The sequence below is a fragment of the Monodon monoceros genome, unplaced genomic scaffold, assembly GCF_005190385.1.
Source record: "Monodon monoceros isolate NGI ecotype Baffin Bay Population unplaced genomic scaffold, NGI_Narwhal_1 Super_Scaffold_11, whole genome shotgun sequence".
Taxonomy (NCBI): domain Eukaryota; kingdom Metazoa; phylum Chordata; class Mammalia; order Artiodactyla; family Monodontidae; genus Monodon; species Monodon monoceros.
In genome coordinates, this window is record NW_021703767.1 from 71508669 (window position 1) to 71533039 (window position 24371).

The window sequence follows — 24371 nt, forward strand, 5'->3', positions numbered from 1 at the left end:
CCCCGCTCCTGCACCCCCGGGCCCACCCCGCCCTCCTCCTGCACGGCCGGACCCACGCCCCCCTGCTCCTCCACGCCGAGCTTCAGCCCGCGGAGCTGCTGCGGGCCCCAGCTGAGAACCCCGATCCGCTGCGGATGCTGCTCCTGCAGCGCTGGGCAGAGCCCGCCGCGCTCCTCCTGCGCTCCCGGCCTAGGGCCCCCAGCCGGCACTGCCCAACGCACTCTCTTGCCCACCAGAGGCCGCGCGGTCCCGCCCCTCCAGATGGTGCTGCCCTCGCCGCCCGCTCACACCGCCCCCTACCCGGTTCCTTCCGCCCCGTCCCCCGGGAGAGGGGGCTGCGGGTCGCGTGCCCTCCCGCTCCGCCCCCACGTCCCGGTCCCGGCTCCCAGCCCTCGCTCCTGGGCGTCGACGTCCGCCCGCCGGGCGCCGGGCCCTGCGCAGGCCCCCGCAGGTGCTGCGGCCCCACGCCCCGGCCCGAGAACCAAGAGCGCCCGCCGGGGGTTCCTGGAGCCAGCCTGCGCCTGCGCTGCCCAAGGGGGGCGGAGCCTGGCCGGGTTGGGGGCCGGGCGGGGCCTTAAGGGGCCATGTCCCACTTACTTCTCCTTCTTCCTTTAGAGCCCCTACTGCTCCCCCTTCTTCATCCCACCAGAAGCCCTGCTTGCGCCTTCCTGTGGAGCCAGAGGGAGAAGAGGTGAAGCAGAAGGTAGGGAGTGCACACTGAGACGGTGTAGTCAACAGTGCCCAATGGAGGAGCGCTGAAATAGGAGTCTCGAATTCTAAGTAGCAGTTCAGCTGCTCCTGACTTATGAGTGTAAAAAAAACACTTACCTCTGGCCTCAGTTGCTTCGTTTCTAAAATGAAGAGGAGATTGGACCGGAAAGTTTCCAAGGTCCCGATCCAGTGAGTGTTTGACTGCAGAGAGGGACTCTAGTCTTAATCTTTCAGCAACAGCCCAGAGACCTATGAACCTGGGCTGCCTCCACCTTTTCCCTGGGGCCAAGGGAGAGCCGGGCTTAGGCCTGTGACACTTCCTGCTGGGAATACAGGCAGAAAGAGTCCCAGGCAAAGGGAGTCTTCCTCCCTCTTGCACTGCTCCCTCTTGGGTCTGTACCCCGAAGGGAGGAGAAAATTCAGAGCTCCTTCTCCCAGTGATAGTGCAACCTGCAGACCCAGATCCTAGCACAGCTGGAGGCAGCCTTGGGCTGCCAAGCTTAGAACCCAAAAGCTAGGGCAAGTTGGCCGTTTCTGACTGTACCTCATCTATAAGATGCGTTTAATAATAAAACAACTCCAGACAGAATTGTCCCAGGGATCAGACATCAGAGAACTGTGTAAGGGTGACTCCTGCACTCTTATTTTCCAGCATTGGGCCCAAGGGCTCTGGCCTGAGGACAGTAGGACAATGAGAAGGGGGCGGGTTCTAGACAGCTATGGGGGGGCTGGACTGGGTGGATTTGGGTCATGGCGTCTTTCCCTGTGAGGTGAGCAGGGCAACTTTCTACTAAATCATTCGATAACAGTGTGTGTAAGGGGGTTGCCCTTCACCATGCAGCCAGGGCCACTGAGCAGGAAGTTGAATGCACCCCACCTGGGCCGAGACAGGGTCTAGGGCAGGCAATACTCCACAGGTGATAGAACTGAGGCTCTACACGATTAAGTAACAGCTGGTAGTAGTGAAGCCAGAATTCAAATCCACTTTTCTGACTCCCAAGTCTGCTCTGAACCAATAAGGCACAACAAATCAACACCATACCCAGGAGCTTTGGGAAGCATCAGGTTTTAAAGTAGTAGATGGGCCCCTGGGCTGGACAGCTGGTGATTGTCAAGTGGAGCAAAACTGAAGTTTTGTCCTCAGCCAGACAAGAATGACGCCCGTTTCCCTTCCTCCATTAATATGGACGGAATGAACTAGCACTGGGGAATTTGTTGCAACAAAAATAGAAATGAAGTTTTTCCTCTCCTGAGAACAAGGAAAGTAAAGGGAACAGTGTACAGGCTAGGGAAGAAACAAATGGGATGGAAAGGGTTAATCACTCCTAGCTTTGTTGCTAATCTGTAGTGTCTGTAACTAGATTTGTCCTTCACAAAGCTAACCTATTACTCCCTGACACTATGTGAATTACATCCTGCATGGTAATACCCCCTAACTCTATGTAAATTACATCATGCCCTACTACCCTGCACTCCCTTATAACAAATCACCCCTTGTAGCCTTTTGCATTTCAGAAAAAAAGATAAGCCAGAGACAAACAGGCTCAAGTACTGGGCTGCTGGACCCAGTTACCCAGCTGCCTGACACCAGCTGTGACTGTTTTGAAATAATGCAAGAAGAATGCAAGACCTTCACAATTTTGATCCTTATCATATACCCTGGACTGTGAGCCCCACCTATAAGATCTTGTCTGATTCCCCGGGAAGGGGGGGTACAGTTCTTGAGGTGCTAGCCTGCTGTGTTTTCCCCTTTGCCAGACAAAGATTAAAGCCATTTTTCTTGTTCCTCCAAAACTCTGTATTTCTGTTTGGCATTGGTGCACAGAGAGCCAAGATTTTTGGCATCCATCTGACCAGATTTTGGGGATCAATAGATGCAAACAACTGATTTGGAGCAAGTTTCTCTGCTGGTAAATCAAGCTCTAAATCAAACAAGGCAAAGGGTCAAAGCACCTACATGCTGGATTGTTCTGCTGGGTGATTCTCTTAGGGAAGCCCAGCTCCCCATTCTCCCATCTCCCTTCCAGTTGCTCTCAAGAGCCAGACCCATGCCTCCAACATCCCTAGTGCAGGGTTATCTGGAGCTTTAGGCTCACAGAAAAGAGGTCTCCTGCTCCCTTCCCCCATCCTGCCATCTCAGCTCCTGGACTGTCCCCACCACCACATTGAGCACTAGGGCTGTGATGGAAGTTGTTTTGGAGCATGTCTCCTTCTCTTCATTGTGTTTGACTCTGGTACTGGTAGCTGAGGAGACTGCTCTCTCCCAAGGGGACTGACAGCACAATGGAGGAAATGAGACACAGGCTAGAAACACAAGGCTTAGGAGATTCAGGAGGCTGGGGGGATAACCCCAACCCTCCAATGTGCCTGTGCCAGTCTCTTCCCAGATCTGAAGCTTGAAAAGAGCTGCCCACAGGAGAGTGATTCTGCAGGGAGAAGGGCTTGTCAGGTCTAGTTCTAAGCAGAGGCAGCCCAAGCTGCTTGAGGGAGGCTTGTGGCAGTGCCTTGAAGAATCTCCACTGTGAGATGGTTGCATGTTTGGGGTAAGCAGGAGGGCAAGGAAGCCCGCAGCGGGTGGTGAAGGCAGCCTGGCTCATACCTGTAAGCAGGTGCTAGGCCAAGAGTGTTGATACTGCGGAGTGGTTGGGCTGAAGGTTTTTTGGGTTCTGTTTTGTTTTTTAAAATAGAGCAATGTTTTTTAAACTACTCTTGCAAACTATTAGCTGGAGGTGCACTGAATTTAGTGAATTTTAACTGGCTTTTTTTTTTTTTTTTGGCTGCGTTGGGTCTTCATTGCTGCATGCGGGCTTTCTCTAGTTGCAGTGAATGGGCTTTTCATTGCAGTGGCTTCTCTTGTTGCAGAGCATGGGCTCTAGGCACGTGGGCTTCAGTAGTTGTGGCACATGGGCTCAGTAGTTGTGGCTTGTGGGCTCTAGAGCACAGGCTCAGTAGTTGTGGCACATGGGCTTAGTTGCTCCACGGCATGTGGGATCTTCCCAGACTGGGCTTTAACCCATGTCCCCTGCATTAGCAGGTGGATTCTTTATCACTGCGCCACCAGGGAAGTCCCTTAACTGGCTTTTTCTTTTCTTTTTTTTTTTTTTTTTTTTTGCGGTACACGGGCCTGTCACTGCTGTGGCCCCTTCCACTGCGGAGCACAGTCTCCGGACGCACAGGCTCAGCGGCCATGGCTCACGGGCCTAGCCACTCCGCGGCATGTGGGATCTTCCCGGACCGGGGCACGAACCCGTGTCCCTTGCATTGGCAGGCGGACTCTCAGCTACTGCGCCACCAGGGAAGCCCTGGCTTTTTTTTTTTTAATGAAAGAGGACAGTAATAGAAAATATCAGAATATAATTTTCTGAACTTTTCATTGAAGTATAACATGCATCCAGAGAAGTGCAAAGACTTGGGCATTTTACAAAGTGAATATACCCAGCACCGAGATCAAGAAACACCATAATCAGGATCCGGAAGTCCCCCCAAATGTAAGTTGTAAAAGAAACTATAATCTTCAAGCATGTCCTTCATATTTATGATTTACTTTTAACTTTCTGACAGCCCTCCCTGGCCTCCGCCCACCAACATAAACTCCACAATGACAGGAAGTTTTGTCTGGAGATAAGACTGGCACGGGCACCTAGAACAATGCCAAGTATACAGTAGGTGCCACAGCAACATCTATTGAATGGATGAGATTGCATCACAGATAGTGTAACCAAGCAGGACCTTATGGGGCCTTCCCAGGACAGACCCTACCACCCACCAAGTCCTCTGCCTCCCTCTTGTCTGTAGAAAAACTTTAGCCTCCTAGGCCTTCCCCAACTTCCAAAGAATAAATTTAATCAGAGAAGTAAGAAAATGCGGAAAGAAAGGAAAACAGCCAAGCAAGACAGAATAATAATAGTTCAGTCATTAAACAAAGTCAAGGACTGTTAGTTCCTCATCAAGGGCTATAGATAATATACTGGATCATATCCTTTGAGCTGTTTGACAGCTACTAAAACCCCCACGAGTTGGAAGAAGTTGACTGCATGCTGCCCACAAGCACGTGGACCCCAGACCAGTTGGAATCAGGAGGTTGATGATGTTGACTCTCAATTATCTCACCACCGACCAATCAGAAGAATGTCCACGAGCTGATCATCCACCCTTTTCTCTCACCCTGTCTTTAAAAACCTTTCCCTGAAAGCCATCAGGGAGTTGGGTCTTTGGAGCACTAGCAGCCTGGACTCCTTGCTTGGTGCCCTGCAATAAACGCTTTGCCGCTTTGCTTTCCTTCACCACAATCTGGTGTCAGCAGATTGGCTTTACTGTGCCCGAGTAAATGGACTGAAGTTTGGTTTGGTAACAATAGTAAAGGTATGGTTTCATTATATATACACAGGTGTGCTCTACATCTTGATATAAAATGTGTTTCTTTCTGCAGATCAGAGGCAAAGACTTCTGAAGGCCAGTGCTCCAACTTGAGAAAGCTGTGGAGGCTGTGGTTCAGGTCTGGGGAATGAGCGTGGACGAAATAGAATAGTATGAGACCAGTGCTTCTCAAACTGCAGTGTGCCACTGAATGACCCAGGCATCTGGTTGAAAGGCAGGTTCTGATTCAGCAAGCTGGGAAGGGGATGCTGTGATTCTACATTTCTGTCAAGCTCCTACACTTGGTTAGCAAGGCCTTGAATCCAGAGATTCTCAATAATGCTGTATATAAGTATCACATGGGAGGCTTTTAAAAACACTGCTGCCCAGGTCCCACCCCAGAACAATTCAGTTGGAATCTCTGGGGTGGGGCTCAGCATCCATAGGTTTTAAAAGCTCCCCTGGTGATTCCAGTGTGCAACCAGAAACAGTGGGTGCTGGCTCCCTGGAGTACCCCCAGTGCCTGAGCTGAGGTGGGAGGGAAGTGAGGTGTGGGGTCAGGTCTGGTGTCTGAGCAAACGATCCAGTATGACAAAGGGCAAGAGATTTCTTAGGAATGGACCATTTGCCCCTTAGTGGAGGTGAAGGGAGGGATTTCTGAAGGAATTATTTGGCGTGGGGCTACCTGCTAACCCAGGTCACATCCTCCCAGGACCAAGAACAGACCTGTGCCTTCACCTTATCAAGCAAGTCAGAGCTCCCCAGAGCTGCTCCGGGGGCTGGGCTCACATGCCCCCAGGCAGTTCAAACATTTTCAAAACCTTACTAGGGCAGTGGGAGGAGGTGCTGCCAGCTGCTCCCACACCCTGCCCCCTCTGCCCTGCTAGAGAAAGAGCCAGATGAGTCCAGAGATTACAAGCCCTGGATCAACATGGGCTATTCAGGATGAAGTGCCATAGTCCTGGGTTCTGACGCCCTCTGGTGGACACCTAGAGTTGAAGTTGGTAACCAACAGACTACTGTGTCCAGGTACTCTTTTATTTATTTTTTAAACTTTTAATACAGTTTTTAAAGGTTACTTTCCATTTACAGTTATTACAAAATATTGGTTGTATTCCCCATGTTGTACAATACACCGTTGAACCTATCTTACACCCAGTAGTTTGTACTTCCCATTCCCCCACCCCTACACCCTCCCCCTCACTGGTATTAGTTTGTTCTCTGTATCTGCAAGTCTGCTTTTTTGTTTTATTCATTAGTTTTTTGTATTTTTTAGATTCCACATATAAGTGATAGCATACAGTATTTGTCTTTCTCTGTCTGATTTATGCCACTTAGCATAATGCCCTCCAAGTCCATCCGTGTTGCTGCACATGGCAAAATTTTGTTCTCTTTTATGGCTGAGTAGTATTCCATTGTGTGTGTATGTGTGTGTATTACAGCTTCTTTATCCATTCATCTGGGTTCTTTTGGTTGTTTTTGCCTCAGAAAATTTATTTCTTTAGATTGAAGTTTAGTTGATTTACAATGCTGTGTTAGTTTCTGGTGTACAGCAAAGTGATTCAGCTATACATATATATATTCTTTTTCATATTCTTTTCCATTATAGTTTATTACAAGATACTGAATATAGTTCCTTTGGCTATACAGTAGGTCCTTGTTGTTTATGTATTTTATATATAGTAGTTTGTATCTGCTAGTTCCAAACTCCTAATTTATCCCTCCCCTCCCCTTTCCCCTTTGGTAACCATAAGTTGGCTTTCTACATCTATGAGTCTGTTTCTGTTTGGTAAATAAGTTCATTTGTATCATTTTCTTTAGATTCCACATATAAGTGATATCATATGGTATTTGTCTTTCTCTGTCTGACTTACCCCACTTAGTATGATGATCTCCAGGTCCATCCATGTTGCTGCAAATGGCATTATTTCATTCTTTTTAATGGCTGAGTAATATTCCATTGTATATATACACCACATCTTCTTTATCCATTCATCTGTCAATAGACATTTAGGTTGCTTCCATGTCTTGGCTATTGTAAATAGTGCTGCTATGAACATTGGGGTGCAAGTATCTTATCGAATTAGAGATTCTCTCTTTTCTGGATATATGCCCAGGAGTGGGATTGCTGGATAATAAGGTAGTTCTTTTTTCAGTTTTTTAAGGAAAACTAAAACTGTTTAGTTTCCTTTTTTAAGGAAAACTAAACTCGACACTGTTCTCCGTAGTGGCTGCACCAATTTACGTTCCCACCAAAAGTGTAGGAGGGTTCCCTTTTCTCCACACCCTCTCCAGCATTTATTTATTGTTTGTAGACTTTTTAATGATGGCCATCCTGACTGCTGTAAAGGGATAGCTCATTGTAGTTTTGATTTGCATTTCTCTGATAATTAGCAATGTCAAGCCTCTTTTCATGTGCCTTTTGGCCATCTGTATGTATTCTTTGGATAAATGTCTGTTTAGGTCTTCTGCCCATTTTTTGATTGGGTTGTTTGGTTTTTTGTTATTGAGTTGTATGAGCTGTTTGTACATTTTGGAAATTAAGCCCTTGTTGGTTGCATCATTTGTAAGTATTTTCTCACGTTCTGTAGGTTGTCTTTTCATTTTGTTCATGGTTTCCTTTGCTGTGCAAAAGCTTATAAGTTTGGTTAGGTCCCATTTGTTTATTTTTCCTTTTATTTCTATTACTTTGGGAGATTGACCTAAGAAAACATTGCTACGATTTATGTCAGAGAATGTATTGCCTATGTTCTCTTCTAGGAGTTTTATGGTATCATGTCTTATACTTAAGTCTTTAAGCCATTTTGAGTTTATTTTTGTGTATGGTGTGAGGGAGTGTTCTAATTTCACTGAATTATATATGGCTGTCCAGCATTCCCAGCAACACTTGAAGACCATCTTTTCTCCATTGTATATTCTTTCCTCCTTTGTTGAAGATTAGTTGACCATAGGTGTGTTTATTTCTGGGCTCTCTATTCTGTTCCATTGGTCCATATGTCTGTTTTTGTGTCAAAACCATGCCATTTTGATTACTGTAGCTTTGTAGTATTGTCTGAAGTCTGGGAGGATCATGCCTCCTGCTTTATTGCTTTGACAATTCTAGGTCTTTCATGGTTTCATATAAATTTTAGGATTATTTGTTCTAGTTCTGTGAAAAATGTCATAGGTAATTTGATAGGGATCACATTAAATCTGTAGATTGCTTTGGGCAGTATGGCCATGTTAACAATATTAATTCTTTATCTCCCTTTCTGATGGCATGTAGTCTTGATCTATCACGTACCCAAGCCAATGTCAGGCACAATCAAAGAAGACATGATCCATATGCATAATCAAGAAACTGCTAGTTGGGGGAAGCAAGACTAAACAAATAAAGGACTGGCTCCTTTTATTCTTCACCTACTCCTTCTTTACATCCCCCAGATCTGGCTTTCCTTGGAACTCACTGTGCTAAGTTTAGAAATGAGGAACACTCAGGGCTACTGAGGTATTTTTTCACTTTTGGACCTCCCTGCTGTTCCTCTCTCCATCTTTGTTTAAATCTCCCCATTCGTAGTGTAGATACAGCACAATCCTTAGCTGACTGTCCTTCCTCTTTCTGCTCCAGTGATGACCATCCCAGGGAAGCTCATACCTGCTGCTTTTTTGGCCACCTCTGCAGCTTGGTCAGCTAATTTCCACTCATTGCCACCCCCACCTGCAAACACACACACATCTGAGCTAATTAGGCCCACAGGATAGAGCTCCCTGCATCTGTGGCTGCCCTCTTGAGCCATGACATTCATTGACTACCAGACACTTCCTTTTGGTCATGCCAGTCTGAGGAAGTGGCAACAGAACCCAAACTCTCAAATCCAGCCCTCTCTCCTCGACTCCCCTGGCTCTCTCATTTGCCCAGGAACCAGACTCAGGTCCTCGGCCGCCTCTTTCCACATCCCCTCCTTCGGCACTCTGTGCAGACCCCAGACACTGCAGGGCTCCAGCCTGCCTCCTCCTCCCCAGACTCACTTCCTCTCAGCTACCACCTTAGTGCCGTTAGGGAGAATGTGGGTCCAAGACACCTCAATATCAACAGCCCCAAAGGAGGTGATCAGGTGGTTAAATCAATGGGAAACACTAGTTGGGGAGATCCAGGGCACCTGCATAAGTGCCTGAAGAATGTCTACAAGATAAGGACAGATTAACAATCGCATCGGTAGCATATCTGAGCTATTGGGATGGGTAAGAAAGGATTGTAAAGGTACCCTAAGAGGATAGAATCAAATCTGGGTTTGAGGGAAGAAACATACATTCTCAGTGGGAGAGGGATTTTTTGTTTGAGCTAGAAAGGATCATAGAGAACAGCAGGCCTAACCCCCTCATTTAGAAGTGAGGAAACGGAGGTCTTGAGATGTACAGCAGATTACCCAAGGACGTCCAGCAATTTAAGGGTGGTGATTGAATTGGATTAGAATCTCCATGACCCAGATCCAAATTCAGGGCTCCTACTCTACTAATTCTTTTTCCCAACTTCCTAACCCCTCTATCAAATACATATATACCACGCCAAAGCTGAGCTGCAAAAACAGAAGGGAGTAAGAATATCTTAGTGAGTTCTGATGATTTACATATAGAAATTATATATGGGCCAGTCTCTATATGCTTGGTTGGGGGTGATGAGAAAGCACCTTATGGAATTAGTTGAGGGGAATAGCTGGATATCAAGGAAGGCTGGGGCTGAGTTCTAGCATGGGAACAGGTTAGGCCATCAGGCCTCCTTACCTTCCAGTTCATACATGCATGAATGCACTCGCACATAGTTTTTTCCTAAACACTGGTAGCCTGCGTGGATAATAGTCAAACACACTTTGAGCTGATGAGGTTCCTGGTCCTTGGTGTGAGCACTTACATAGGATAGACATTTTCAGCAGGGAGAGGAGCAGGAAACAGGGCAAAAAATACAGAAAAGAGAAGGGGCCACAGGAATGATGCTACATCAGAAAGGTGTTATAGGATCTCTTTAGGCATTAAGGAAGCCTTTTATGTATGGAGAAAACATTTTTTATTAGTTTGTCAATTATCTTATGATTTGGTTTATGCTATGTTTTTTTTTTTTGCAATGCTGCAATTTGTATGAAATCAGTGTATCAGTCTTTTCCCACATGGCACTTGGGTTTCTTTTAATTTAATTTTTATTTTATATTAGAGTATAGTTGATTTACAATGTGCTAATTTCAGGTGTACAGCAAAGTGATTCAGTTATACATATATATATATCCATTCTTTTTCAGATTCTTTTCCCATATAGGTTATTACAGACTATTGAATAGAGTTTCCTGTGCTATGTAGTAGGTCCTTGTTGATTATTTTATATATAGTAGTGTATATGTGTTAATCCCAAACTCCTGATTTATCTCTTCCCCTCACTTTTCCCCTTTGGTAACGGTAAGTTTGTTTTTGAAGGCTGTAAGTCTGTTTCTGTTTTGTAAATAAGTTCATTTGTATCATATTTTTTTAGATTCCACATATAAGTGATATCACATGATATTTGTCTTTCTCTGTCTGACTTACTTCACTTGGTATGATGATCTCCAGGCCCATCCATGTCACTGCAGATGACATTATTTCATTCTTTTTTAATGGCTGAGTAATAGTCCATTATATATATGTACCACGTCTTCCTTATCCATTCCTCTGTCAATGGACATTTAGGTTGTTTCCATGTCTTGGCAATTGTAAATAGTGCTGGTATGAACATTGGGGTGCATGTATCTTTTCGAATTATGGTTTTCTCTGGATTTATGCCCAGGAGAGGAATTGCTGGATCATATGGTACTTCTATTTTTAGTTTTTTCAGGAACCTCCATACCATTCTCTGTAATGGTTGTACCAGTTTACATTCCCATGAACAGTATAGGAGGGTTCCTTTTTCTTCACACCCTCTCCAGCATTTATTGTTTGTAGACATTTTGATGATGGTTATTCTGACCAGTGTGAGGTGATACCTCAATGTACTTTTTAAAAATTTTTATTTTATTTATTTATTTATTTATTTTTGGCTACGTTGGGTCTTTGTTGCTGCACACGGGCTTTCTCTAGTTGCAGAGGCTACTCTTTGTTGTGGTGCACAGGTTTCTCATTGCAGTGGCTTCTCTCGTTGCAGAGCACGGGCTCTAGGTGCATGGGCTTCAGTAGTTGTGGCGCATGGGCTTAGTTGTTCCGCGGCATGTGGGATCTTCCCAGACCAGGGGTCGAACCCGTGTCCCCTGCCTTGGCAGGCAGATTCTTCACCTCTGCACCACCAGGGAAGTCCCCTCATTGTACTTTTCATTTGCGTTTCTCTAATAATTTGTGATGTTGAGCATCTTTTCATGTGCCTCTTGGCCATCTATATGTCTTCTTTGGAGAAATGTCTATTTAGATCTTCCCATTTTTTGATTGGGTTGTTTGTATTTTTTGATATTGAACTGCATGAGCTGTTTGTATATTTTGGAGATTAATCCCTCGGTTGCTTCATTTGCAAATATTTTCTCCTATTCTATGGGTTGTCTTTTCATTTTGTTTATGGTTTCCTTTGCTGTGCAAAAGCTTTTAAGTTTAATTAGGTCCCATTTATTTTTGTTTTTATTTTCAATACTCTAGGAGGTGGATCCAAAAAGATATTGCTGCAATATGTCAGAGAGTGTTCTGCCTATGCTGTCCTCTAAGAGTTTTATCATATCCAGTCTTACATTTAGGTCTTTAGTCCATTTTGAGTTTACTTGTGTGTATGGTGTTAGAGAATGTTCTAGTTTTATTCTTTTACATGTAGCTGTCCAGTTTTCCCAGCACCACTTATTGAAGAGACTGTCTTTTCTCCATTGTATATTCTTGCCTCCTTTGTCATAGCTTAGGTGAACATAGGTGCGTGGGTTTATCTCTGGAATTCCCATCCTGTTCCTTTGATCTATATTTCTGTTTTTGTGCCAGTACCATACTGTTTTGATTACTGTAGCTTTGTAGTATAGTCTGAAGGCTGGGAACCTGATTCCTCCAGCTCCGTTTTTCTTTCTCAAGATTGCTTTGGTTATTTGGGGTCTTTTGTGTTGCCATACAAATTGTAAAATTTTTTGTTCTAATTCTGTGAAAAATGCTATTGGTAATTTGATAGGGATTGCATTGAGTCTGTAAATTACTTTGGTAGTATAGTCATCTGACAATACTGATTCTTCCAATCCAGAAACATGGTATATCTTTCCATCTGTTTGTGTCATCTTTGATTTCTTTCATCAGCATCTTATAGTTTTTCAGAGAACAGGTCTTTTGTCTCCTTAGGTAGGTTTATTCCTAGGTATTGTAGTCTTTCTGATGTGGTGGTAAATGGGATTGTTTCCTGTAATTTCCCTTTCTGATCCCTTGTTATAAGTGTATAGAAATGCAACCGATTTCTGTATATTAATTTTGTATCCTGCAACTTTACTGAATTCATTGAGCTCTGGTTGTTTTCTGGTAGCATCTTTAGGATTTTCTATGTAGAGCCTCATGTCATCTGCAAACGGTGACAGTTTTACTTCTTTTCCAATTTGGATCCCTTTTATTTCTTTTTCTTCTCAAATTGCCGTGGCTAGAACTTCCAAGACTATGTTGAATAATAGTGGCAAGAGTGGACATTCTTGTCTTGTTCCTGATCTTAGAAGAATTGTTCACTGTTGAGTATGATGTTAGCTGTGGGTTTGTCATATATGGCTTTTATTATGTTGAGGTATGTTTCCTCTATGCCCACTTTCTGAAGAGTTTTTATCATAAATGGAAGTTGAATTTTATCAAAAGTTTTTCTGCATCGATTAAAATGATCATTTGGATTTTATTCTTCAATTTGCTGTGTGGTGTATCACACTGATTGATTTGTGGGTATTGAAGAATCCTTACAGACCTGGGATAAATCCCACTTGATCATGGTGTATGATCCTTTTAATGTATTGTTTGATTCAGTTTGCTAGTATTTTGTCAAGGATTTTTGCTTCTATGTTCATCCGTGTTATTGGCCTTTAACTTTCTTTTTTTGTGGTATCCTTGTTGGGTTTTGGTATCAGGGTGATGGTGGCCTCAGAACGAGTTTGGGAGTGTTCCTTCTTCTGCAATTGTTTGGAATAATTTCAGAAGGATAGGTGTTAAGTCTTCTCTAAATGTTTGATAGATTTCACCTGTGAAGCTATCTGGTCCTGGACTTTTGTATATTGGGAAGTTTTAAAATCACAAATTCAATTCCAGGACTTGTGATTGGTCTGTTCATTTTTTGTATTTCTTCCTGGTTCAATCTTGGAAGATTGCACCTTTCTAAGAAATTGTCCATTTCTTTTAGGTTGTCCATTTTATTGGCATGTAGTTGCCTGTAGTAGGCTCTTACAGTGCTTTGTATTTCTGTGGCATCAGTTGTAACTTCTTTCTCATTTCTAATTTTATTGATTTGGGTCCTCTCCATATTTTTCTTGATGAGTCTGGCTAAAGGTTTATCAATTTTATCTTTTCTTTTTTTTGGCCAGCACTGCATGGCTTGTGGGATCTTAGCTCCCTGACCAGGGACTGAACCCAGGCCTCGGCAGTGAAAGCGCCCAGTCCTGACCACTGGACAAGCAGGAAATTCCCAATTTTGTTTATTTTTTCAAAGACCCAACTTTTAGTTTCATTGATCTTTTCTATTGTTTTCTTTGTCTCTATTTCACTTATTTCTGCTCTGATCTTTATGATTTCTTTCCTTCTACTAACTTTGTGTTTTGTTTGTTCTTCTTTTTTAGTTGCTTTAGGTGTAAGGTTAGGTTGTTTATTTGAGATTTTTCTTGTTTCCTGAGGTAAGCTTGTATCACTATAAACTTACCTCTTAGAACTGCTTTTGCTGTGTCCCAAAGGCTTTGGATTGTCATGTTTTCATTTTCATTTGTCTCTAGGTATATTTTGCTTTCCTATTTGATTTCTTCAGTGATCTATTGGTTGTTTAGTAACATATTGTTTAGCCTTTACAGTTCTTTTCTTGTAGTTGATTTCTAATCTCGTAGCATAGTCAGAAAAGGTGCTTGATATGATTTCAATTTTCTTAAATTTACTGAGGCTTGCTTTATGGCCCAGCATGTGACCTATCCTGGAGAATGTTCCATGTGCACTTGAAAAGAATGTGTATTCTGCTGCTTTCAGATGGAATGTTCTATAAATATCAATGAAATCCCCTTGGTCTCATGTTTTATTTAAGCCTATGTTTCTTTACTGATTTTTCTGTCTGGATGATCTATTCATTGATGTAAGTGGGCTGTTAAAGTCCCCTACTATTATTGAGTTAACATTTGCCTTATATATTGAGGTGCTCCTATGTTGGGGGCATATATATTTACAATTGTTATATTTTCTTGGATTGATCTCTTGATCATTATGTAGTGTCCTTCTTTGTCTCTTGTAACAGTCTTTATTTTAAAGTCTACTTTGTCTGGTATAAGTATTGCTACTCCAGCTTTCTTTTGAATTCCATTTGCATGGAATACCTTTTTTTCATCCCCTCACTTTCAGTCTGTATGTGTCTCTAGTTCTGAAGTGAGTCTCTTGTAGGCAACATATACATGGGTCTTGTTTTTGTATCCATTCAGCCAGTTTATGTCTTTTGGCTGGAGCATTTAGTCCATTTACATTTAAGGTAATTATTGATATGTGTGTTCCTATTGACATTTTGTTAATTGTTTTGGATTTGGTTTTGTAGGTCTTTTTTCCCTTTTCTTCTTTTGTTCTCTTCTCTTGTGATTTGATGGCTATCTTTAGCTTTGTGTTTAGATTCCTTTTTCTTTTTTTGTGTATATCTGTTATAGATTTTTGATTTGTGGTTACCATGAGATTTTTATATACCAATATATATATATATGTGTGTGTGTGTGTATATATATATATACACACACACATATACACATACTTGTTTTAAGTTGCCAATCCCTTAATTTCAAATACATTTTAGATACCTTCCATTTGTACTCTCTCCCCTCACAATTACTGTTTTTGATATCATGTTTTACATCTAATTGTTTTGTTTAACCCTTAACTACTTAGTGCAGATACAGATGATTTTGCTACTTTTATTTTTAACCTCCGTACTAGCTTTGTGTGTGGATTAATTCTTGTCTTTACTGTATGTTTTCTCTTACTGATGAGCTCTTTCATTTCATAATTTTCTTGTTTCTAGTTGTGGCCTTTTCTTTTTCACCTAGAGAAGTTCCTTTAGCAGTTATTGTAAAGCTGGTTTGGAATTCTTTTAGCTTTTGCTTGTCTGTAAAGCTTTTGATTTCTCCATCAAATCTGAATGAGAGCCTCCCTGGGTAGAGGATTCTTGGTTGTAGGTTCTTCCTTTTCATCACTTTAAACATATTGTGCCACTTCCTTCTGGTCTGCAGAATTTCTGCAGGAAAATCAGCTGATAGCCTTATGGGAGTTCCCTTGTATGTTATTTGTTGCTTTTCCCTTGCTGCTTTTAATATTCTCTATCTTCAATTTTTGTCATTTTTATTACAACATGTCTTTTGGTTAATCCTGTATGGGACTCTATGCACTTCCTGGACTTGGGTGACTGCTTCCTTTACCATGTTAAGGAAGTTTTCATCTATTATCTCTTCAAATATTATATTTTCTCAGCCCTCAGGCTCTCTTCTCCTGGGATTCCTATAATACGAATACTAGTGCATTTGATGTTGTTCCAGAAGTCTCAAGCTCTCCTCATTTTTTTAATTCTTTTTTCTTTTTTCTGTTCAGCAGCAGTGATTTCCACTACTCTATCTTCCAGCTCACTGATCTGTTCCTCTGGATCATTTCATTTACTATTGATTCCTCCTTGTGTATTTTTCATTTCAGTTTTTGTATTCTTCATCTTTGTTTGGTTTTTCTTTATATTTTCTAACTCTGTTAAAAACATAACTTCTCACTCTGTGCATCCATTCTTCTCCTGAATGCTTTGATCATCTTTACAATCATTGCTCTGAACTGTTTCTCAGGGAGATTGCCTATCTCTACTTCACTTAGTTCTTCTTGGGTTTTATTTTGTTCCTTCATCTGGAACATACTCCTCTGCCACCTCATTTTGTCTAAGTTGCTATTTGTATTTTTATGTATGTGGTATGTTAGTTAAATTTCTCGACCTTGGAAAAGTGACCTTCGTATGCAAGTGACGTCGTATGCATCCCAGCAGTGCACTCCCCTGTCATCACCTAAGCTATATGCTTTAGGGAATCCCCCCTAAGAGGGCTGCATGGGTTCTTCTGTTGTGGTGGGCTGACTCTGTGGGCAGTGTGGTAGGCTTTTTGGCCCCTAGTCTTGTTGGTTGCCTGACCCTTCGGTGTGTGGATGCTGCTTGCTGCTGTTTAGCAGGGCTTGGTCACAAGGTGGCTATTTGTAGAAGCCTAGGGGGCGCCGGGGCTAGTGCTAGCTCACTGGTGGGCTGGTCAGGGTCCTGAAGACGCTGGGTCTGTTGCCCACCCACTGGCAGGTGAAGGCAGATCCTGGGGTTAATGCTGTACTACTGGCAGGCAGAGCTGGTTCCTGGAGTCTGGCAGCAGGGCCCAGGGATCCCAGAGCTTGCTTCAGATCATTTGGGGAAGATGGGTTCTTGACACTGTTGGGTATGGGGGCCAGGGTGTCCCACAGGTTACATTGGCCTGCTAGTGGGCAGGGCCACGGCCCAGCTGGTCCCAGGGTAGGATCTGACTTGCTGGTGGTGGTCTGCAGGGCACAGGATCATAGTTTTCTTGCTTCTGGCGCCTGACCACTGGTAGATGGAGCTGGGTCTTGGCACTCTGGTGGGCAGGGCCATGTCTAGAGGCGTATCTAGAGGTGGCTGTGGGCTCAAGAAGTCTTTAGGAATTCTGTTTGCTGATGGGTGGGGCTGTCTCCCTGCCCAGTTAGTTGTTTGGCCTGAGGTGTCCTAGCACTGGCACCTACAGGCTGTTGGGCGGGGCCAGCAGCCACCAGTAGCAGTGCTCATGCAGCTGAATGACCTCCAAAATGTCTGCAGCCAGTGTCCATGTCCCCAGGGTGAGTTTCAGCCATCTCCCCCCAACTCCCGCCACCTCTCCAGGAGGCTCTCTAAGACCAGCAGGTAAGTCTGGCCCAGGCTCCTAGCAAATTCCTCTTTTTGCCATGTGTCCTGATGCACATGAGATTTTATGTGTGCCCTTTAAGAGTGAAATCTCTATTTTCCCCAGTCTGATGGGGTTCCTGTAATTAACCCTGCTGGCCTTAAAGCCAAGTGCTCTGGGGGCTTGTCTTCTCTGTGCTGGACCCCTGGGCTGGGGAGCCTGATGTGGAGGTCAGAACTCTCATTCCTGTGGGAGGACCTCTGCAGTATATTTATTTTCTAATTTGTGGGCCCCCACCTAGGGCATATGAAATTTGATTATATTGCAAGTCTGCTCTTTCTACCCATCTCATTGTGGTTCCTTCTTTATGTCTTTAGTTGTAGAAGGTCTTTTCTTGTAGGTTCCAGTCTTTTTCACTGATGGTTGTTCTGCAGACAGTTGTGATTTTGGTGTGCTTGTGAGAGGAGGTGAGCCTCAGATCTTTCTACTTTCCCATCTTGGCTGCTCTCCTCTTCATTCTTTTTTCTTTCTGCTCTTCAGACTGGATAATTTCAATTGCTTTATCTTTAAGTTCACTAATACTTTCTTCTGTCTGCTCAAATTTGCTGTTGAATAACTCTAGTGAGTTTCTCATTTCTGTTATTTCACTTTTAAGCTCCAGCATTTATTTGGTCCTTTTTATAATTTCTATGTTTTTACTGATATTTTCATTTGTTCTACATAGTTTTCCTGATTTCCTTTACTTCTTTGCCCATGGCTTCCTTTAGCTCATTGAGCATGTTAAGTCAAACTGTCTTAAATATCTTTAATAATTCCAGTGTCTGGGCTTCCTCAGGGATGGTTTCTGTCGAAATCTTTTTTCCCCCGTGATTGGGCTATACCTTCCTGTTTCTGTTTCCTGTAACTCTTTTATTGAGAACCAGATATTGAGCATTATGTTGTTTTAACTCTGAAATCTAATTCTCCCTCTCCTCAGGAATTGGTAAATCTTGCTAGTTGAGGGCTGGAGCCATTGTTGTGACTTCTCCAAACTATTTTTGCAAAGTGTGTATTCCTTGTTTTGTGTGGTCACTGAAGTTTCTGTCTGATATCTCTACAGTCAGCCAGTAAGCTGACAAATATTTCATCAAATGTCTGGCTCCCAAAGGGAAATACTGTCTCTAATCCCCTGTAAACCACTTTAGTTCATGGGGGTTGAAACAATGGCCAACCTTTGTGCTGGCCCCTCAGTGATCAAAAGCAGCAATTATCAATCAAAACACACAATCCTAATATTTGGAGGACATGTTTCTTATTGTCCAGGAAGCTGCACCAGGAATATGGGCCACCACCTCTCCTTTCTGCTCCCTGCTTCAGAGGATGGTAGTGGAGGAATGGTAGCCACTATGTGAAAGACCAACATTCCCAAGAATTTACTGATTTACCAGTCTCTTCATCAAGCTCTACCCTGAACATTGCAAGTATTTAACTAGACTCCAGAATTCCAAAATAGTTGCTTTAGACAGTTCTTGCCAGCTCAGTAGTTGTTTAGGTGGAGAAATGGCTTCCTTCCCTGACATCATTCCATTTCTTTTTATTGCCAAATAATATCACATGGTAGGCTTATACCACATTTTGTTTATTCATTCATCAGGTAATGGACACTTGAGTTGTTTTCAATTTTTAACTATTATGAATAATGCTTCTATGAACAATCACTTATAAATTTTTGTGTGGACTTGTGTTTTTATTTCTCTTGGTTGTATACATAGACATGAAATACCTGGGTGTAATGATTACTATTATTAACAATTATTACTATTATTAACCTTGCATTCCTAGAATAAACCCTACATGATCATAATATATTATCCTTTTATATATTGTTGGATTCAATTTGCTAGTCTTTTGTTAAGAGTTTTTGCATCTACATTCATGATAATATTGGTCTGTAAATTTTGTTTTTGTAATGTCTTTGTCAGGTTTTGGTATGTTATACTGACATCAATAGTTTCCTCTGCCTCTGTTTTCTGAAAAAGTTTGTGTAAGGTTAGTGATAGTCCTTCCTTGAATGTCTGATAGACTTCACCAGTGAAACTGAGTCTAGAGTTTTCTTTATGGAAAGTTATGATAAATTCTGTTTATTTGATAGAGGGCCATTCAGATTTCCTGATTTTTTCTTGTATTAATTTTGATAATTAAATTTGTCAGTACATTTGTCTACTTCATGTAAGTGGTCTAATTTGTGGGCATAAAATTGTTCGTGATATACCTTTACTATCCTTTAATGTCATAGGATATGTAGTGATAACCTTTTTCATTCTTGATATTGGTAATTGTTTTCCATCATCTTTTTTTCTTCATTGCTCTAGCTAGGGGTTTTTCTATTTCATTTTTCATTCCAAAGAATCAGATTTTGGCTTTGTTAATTTTATCTATTGTATGATTTTCATGTCATTGATTTTTGTTCTTTATTGTATTTCCTTTCTTCTATTTCATGTGAGCTTACTTTGCTTTTCTTTCTCTAACTTATTAAGATGGAAACTTAGGTCATTGATTTTAGATGTTTTTCTAATATAATTATTTAAAACTATAAGCTTCCCTCTAAGCCGTGACTATTCAATAGCACTTTCTGCAGTGATGGAAGTATTCTGTTTTCTGCTGTCCAGTACAGTAGCCACTAGCCATATGTAACTATTGAGCACTTGATATGTGGCCAGTGTGTCTGAAGAATTGAACTTTTGTATTAATTTAAATTTAGTCACATGTATCCAGTGGCTTCTGTAATGAACAGTGCATCTCCAAGCACTGCTTTACCTGCATCCACAATTTTATGTTGTAATTATCATTAAATTTTAAATATTTTCTAATTTCCCTTGTGACTTCATCTTTTTGATGAATAAATTATTTACAAATGTGCTATTTAATTTCCTGAGGTTTCGGGGGTTTCTGGATATGTTGTTACTGATTTTAAATTTTTAATTTAATTCCTTTGTGATCAGAGAACACACCATGTATAATTTCAATACTTTTTAATCTGAGCCTTGTAGAGCCCAGCATATGGTCTGTCTTGAATTTACCATGCATACCTCAAAAAAAAATAGTATTTTGCACTTGTTGGATGTAGTGTCCTATAAACATTAGTTAGATTGAGGTGGCTGAAAAAGTGGTTCAGATCTTTTGTCCTGATTTGTCTAATTGTTCTAATGACTTCTAAGAAGTGGGTGTTAAATCTACTATGGCAGAATTATGTTTCTCCCCACAATGCTATAAACTTTTAATTATGTATTTAAGGCTATCAGGCATCCTACATACATATTTATAATTGTACTATCTTCCCAATGAATTGTCCTGTTTATCATGAAACGTTCCTATTTTTATCTATGATAATCTTTGTCTTAAAGTCTATTTTTATCTGGTGTTTATATAGCCATTCTAGTCTTATTATGCTAATTTACATGTTCTTTGTTTTCCATCCTTTAACTTTCAACTTATCTGTGTTTTTAAAGTGTTTCTTGTAGGCAGCATTTAAATGAACTTTTTGATTAGAATGTTAACGTGTCACTGATGTAATTATTGATATAGTTGGACCTTGGCATATTTTATTAGTTTTTTGTTTGTCCTCTCTTTTTGTCCTTACCAACTTTCACGCTTTTTTTTTTTTTAAGGTCACTTCTCCAAGCTTTACTCCCATCCACAGTCTGTTTGCCTGTGTTTACTTTTTAAGTCCTCAGGTGGGTTTCTATTCCTTTCTTTTTTTTCTATTTTACTCAGAGTTTATCATCGTAAGCAGTGGAGGGATGGGTTATAGGGGCTTACATTGTGATACTGGAACCAGAACTCCTTTCATGAAGGTTTCACGGCTACTCTCACTTATGCATAGACTACTTTGAAAGCATATGCAAGAAATTGGTGATTGTGGATATTTAGAGGGAGAAATTGTGGGGGCCAAGAGGAAAAACTTTTCAATACAGACCCTTCTGCACTTTGACCATTAGTATGTAAACATTTTTCTAAAAAGGCATTAACAACTAGTCAAAATAATCAATTTGGGATGGATTAAACATTAGGTAGTTTAAAGGACAGATGTAACAAACTACAAAGGCTTTAACTCAAGCACCTAAGAAGGTAAGCCCATTGATAGCTACAAGGAAGATAACGGTATCTGATGTGTTCAATTCCAAGCGAAGGTATATGTTGCAGATAACCAACCATATGTCTCTTCAAATATTTGTTTAGGGCTGCCTCCTGGCCCATCACCTTTCACAAGGCACATTTTCCTTAGAATACAGTCATCTATTGTCTTGATTTTTTTCCAGGCTGTGCACGTGGCTACTAATTCTGACAGGGGAAAGCTTGGACATAGGTGAGGCAATTAAAGGGCCTCCCAGTTCTAGTGGCTGCAATTCCTGCAAGCGTACTGAAGAATTCTGGCTGGCACTTGTAGCTACGAGATTCAGTTGTATAATGGTTTTTTTGGTAATTGCTTAGTAGAAAACCTGTAAAATAAAACCCTTACCAATTACGCCTTTTACTATAGAGCAGCAGTGTCCACTAACCATTAGCTATTGAGCACTCGAAATAGGGATAACCCGAATTGTGATGTGATAAGCACAATGGATTAGGAAGACTTAGTATGGAAAAAGGAATATAAAATGTCTTGGCAATAATTTTTAATGTGTACCTGTTAAAATAATAGCATTTTGAATATACTGATTTCAAATATACTAAAATTTCATGTTTCTTTTTAGGTTTTTAATGTGGCTAAAAATTAAAATTAGATAGGTAACTCACCTATTTTGGAGGGAGAGGGGAAACAAAATAGGTCCTGCTAGAGTTTTCTTTTTTTTTAATTGAAGTATAGTTGATTTACAATGTTGTTAGCTTCAGGTGTACAGCAGTGATTCAGTTTTATATATATATTCTTTTTCAGATTCTTTTTCCTTGTAAGTTATTATAAAATATTGAGCATAGTTCCCTGTGCTATACAGTAGGTCCTTGTTGGTTATCTATTTTATACATAGTATTGTGTTTATGTTAATCCCAAACTCCTAATTTATCCTTTTCCCTCCCCCCTTTCCCCTTTGTTAACCATAAGTTTGTTTTCCACGTCTGTGGGTCTGTTTATGTTTTGTATATAGGCTCATTTGTATCTTTTGTTTTTTGGGTTTTTTTAGATTCCACATATAAGTGATATATGATATTTGTCTTTCTCTGTCTAGCTTACTTCACTTACCATGAAAATCTCTAGGTCCATCCATGTTGCTGCAAATGGCGTTATTTCATTCTTTTGTATGACTGAGTAGTATTCCACTGTATATGTATACCACATCTTCTTTATCCACTCATCTGTCCATGGGCATTTAGGTTGCTTCTGTCTCAGCTATTGTAGATAGTGCTGGCTATGAATATTGGGGTACACATATCTTTTCGAATTATGGTTTCCTCCAGATATATGCCCAGGAGTGGGATTGCTGGGTCATGTGGTAGCTCTATTTTTAGTTTTCTAATGAACCTCCATACTGTTTTCCATAGTAGCTGCACCAATTTACATTCCCACCAACAGTGTAGGAGGATTCCCTTTTCTCCACACCCTCTCCAGCATTTATTGTTTATAGATTTTTTTGATGGCCATTCTGACTGGTGTGAGGTGGTACCTCATTGTCATTTTGATTGGCATTTCTCTAATAATTAGTGATGTTGAGCATCTTTTCATGTGCCTTTTGGCCATCTAAATGTCTTCTTTGGAGAAACATCTATTTAGATCTTCTGCCCATTTCTTTATTGGGTTGTTTTTTGATACTGAGCTGTATGAGCTGTTTGTATATTTTGGAAATTAATCCAAAACAGAAAGACAACCTACAGAATGGGAGAAAATATTTGCAAATGATGTGACCTGCTAGAGTATTCTTACTGAAAACCAATGACCAATTGGACAACCACATGCAAAAAAAATGAACCATATACCCTTTAGAAAAATTACCTGAAAATAGCTCAGACCTAAATGTTAAATGGAAAACTAAAACTCCTAGAAGATGACACAGGGAAAAACCTAGATGGGTTTGGTGATCCATGAAAGAAATAAGTGATAAGCTGGACTTCTTTAAAATCAAAAAATTCTGCTCTGCAAAAGACACTTTCAAGAGAATGAGAAGACAAACCACAAACTGGGGAAAAATACTTGTAAAACACATATCTAAAAAAGGACTGTTATCTAAAATATACAGAAAAATTCTTAAAACTCAACAATAAGAAAACAAACAACCTGCCTAAAATAGGAGCAAAAGATCTGAACAGACACTTCACCAAAGATATACACTTGGTAAATAAGAATATAAAACATCTTGTCATTAGGGAAACGCAAATTAAAATGAGATACCACTACACACCTACTAGAATGGCCAAAATCCAAAACACCGACTCCACCAAATGCTGACAAGGACGTGGAGCAACAGGAACTCTCATTCACTGCTAGTGGGAATGCGAAATGGTATAGTTACCTTGGAAGACAGTTTGGAAGTTTCTTACAAAACTAAAGATACTCTTCCCATATAATCCAGCAATTGCACTCCTTGGTATTTACCCAAATGAACTAAAACGTATGTCCACAAAAAACCTGTACACGTTTATAGTAGCTTTACTCGTAATTGCCAAAATTTGGAAGCAACAAAGATGTTCTTTGGTAGGTGAATGGAGAAATAAACTGTTACATCCAGACAATGGAATATTATCCAGCACTAAAAAGAAATGACCTATCAAGCCATGAAAAGACACAGAGGAATCTTAAATGCATATTACTAAGTGAAAAAAGCCAATCTGAAAAAGCTAGATTGAATGAATTGTATGATTCTAACTATACGACATTCTGGAAAAGGCAAAACTATGGAGACAGTAAAAATATCAAGGGTTGCCAGGGGTTCCTGGGAAGGGAAGATGAAGAGGCAGAGCACAGAGGATTTTCAGGGCAGTAAAATTATTCTGTGTTGTACCATAATGGTAAAAATGTCATTATACATTTGTCCAAACCCATAGGATGTACACCACCAAGAGTGAATCGTAATGTCAACTATGGACGATAATGATGTGTCAAGTGAGATTCATTGATTGTGACAAAGGTACTTCTTGGGGGTGGGGCTCTCAGGATGTCAGTAGTGGGGGAAACTGGGGTGGGAGCAGTGTGCAGGCAGGGAGTATATGGGACCTCTCTGTACTTTCTGCTCAGTTTTCCTGGGAACCTAAAACTGATCTAAAAAGTCTATTAAAAATGAC

At 41.2% G+C, this 24371-nt stretch overlaps 1 long non-coding RNA gene across 1 annotated transcript; it reads left to right on the plus strand.

Annotated features, from left to right (window-relative positions):
• The first annotated feature begins 605 nt into the window (after positions 1 to 605).
• On the plus strand, positions 606 to 24218 carry LOC114890700. Its single transcript, XR_003792345.1, has 5 exons — positions 606 to 703; positions 4091 to 4199; positions 5141 to 6096; positions 20771 to 20836; positions 24135 to 24218. It is a non-coding gene; the product is annotated as an uncharacterized LOC114890700 (long non-coding RNA).
• Positions 24219 to 24371: the final 153 nt, after the last annotated feature.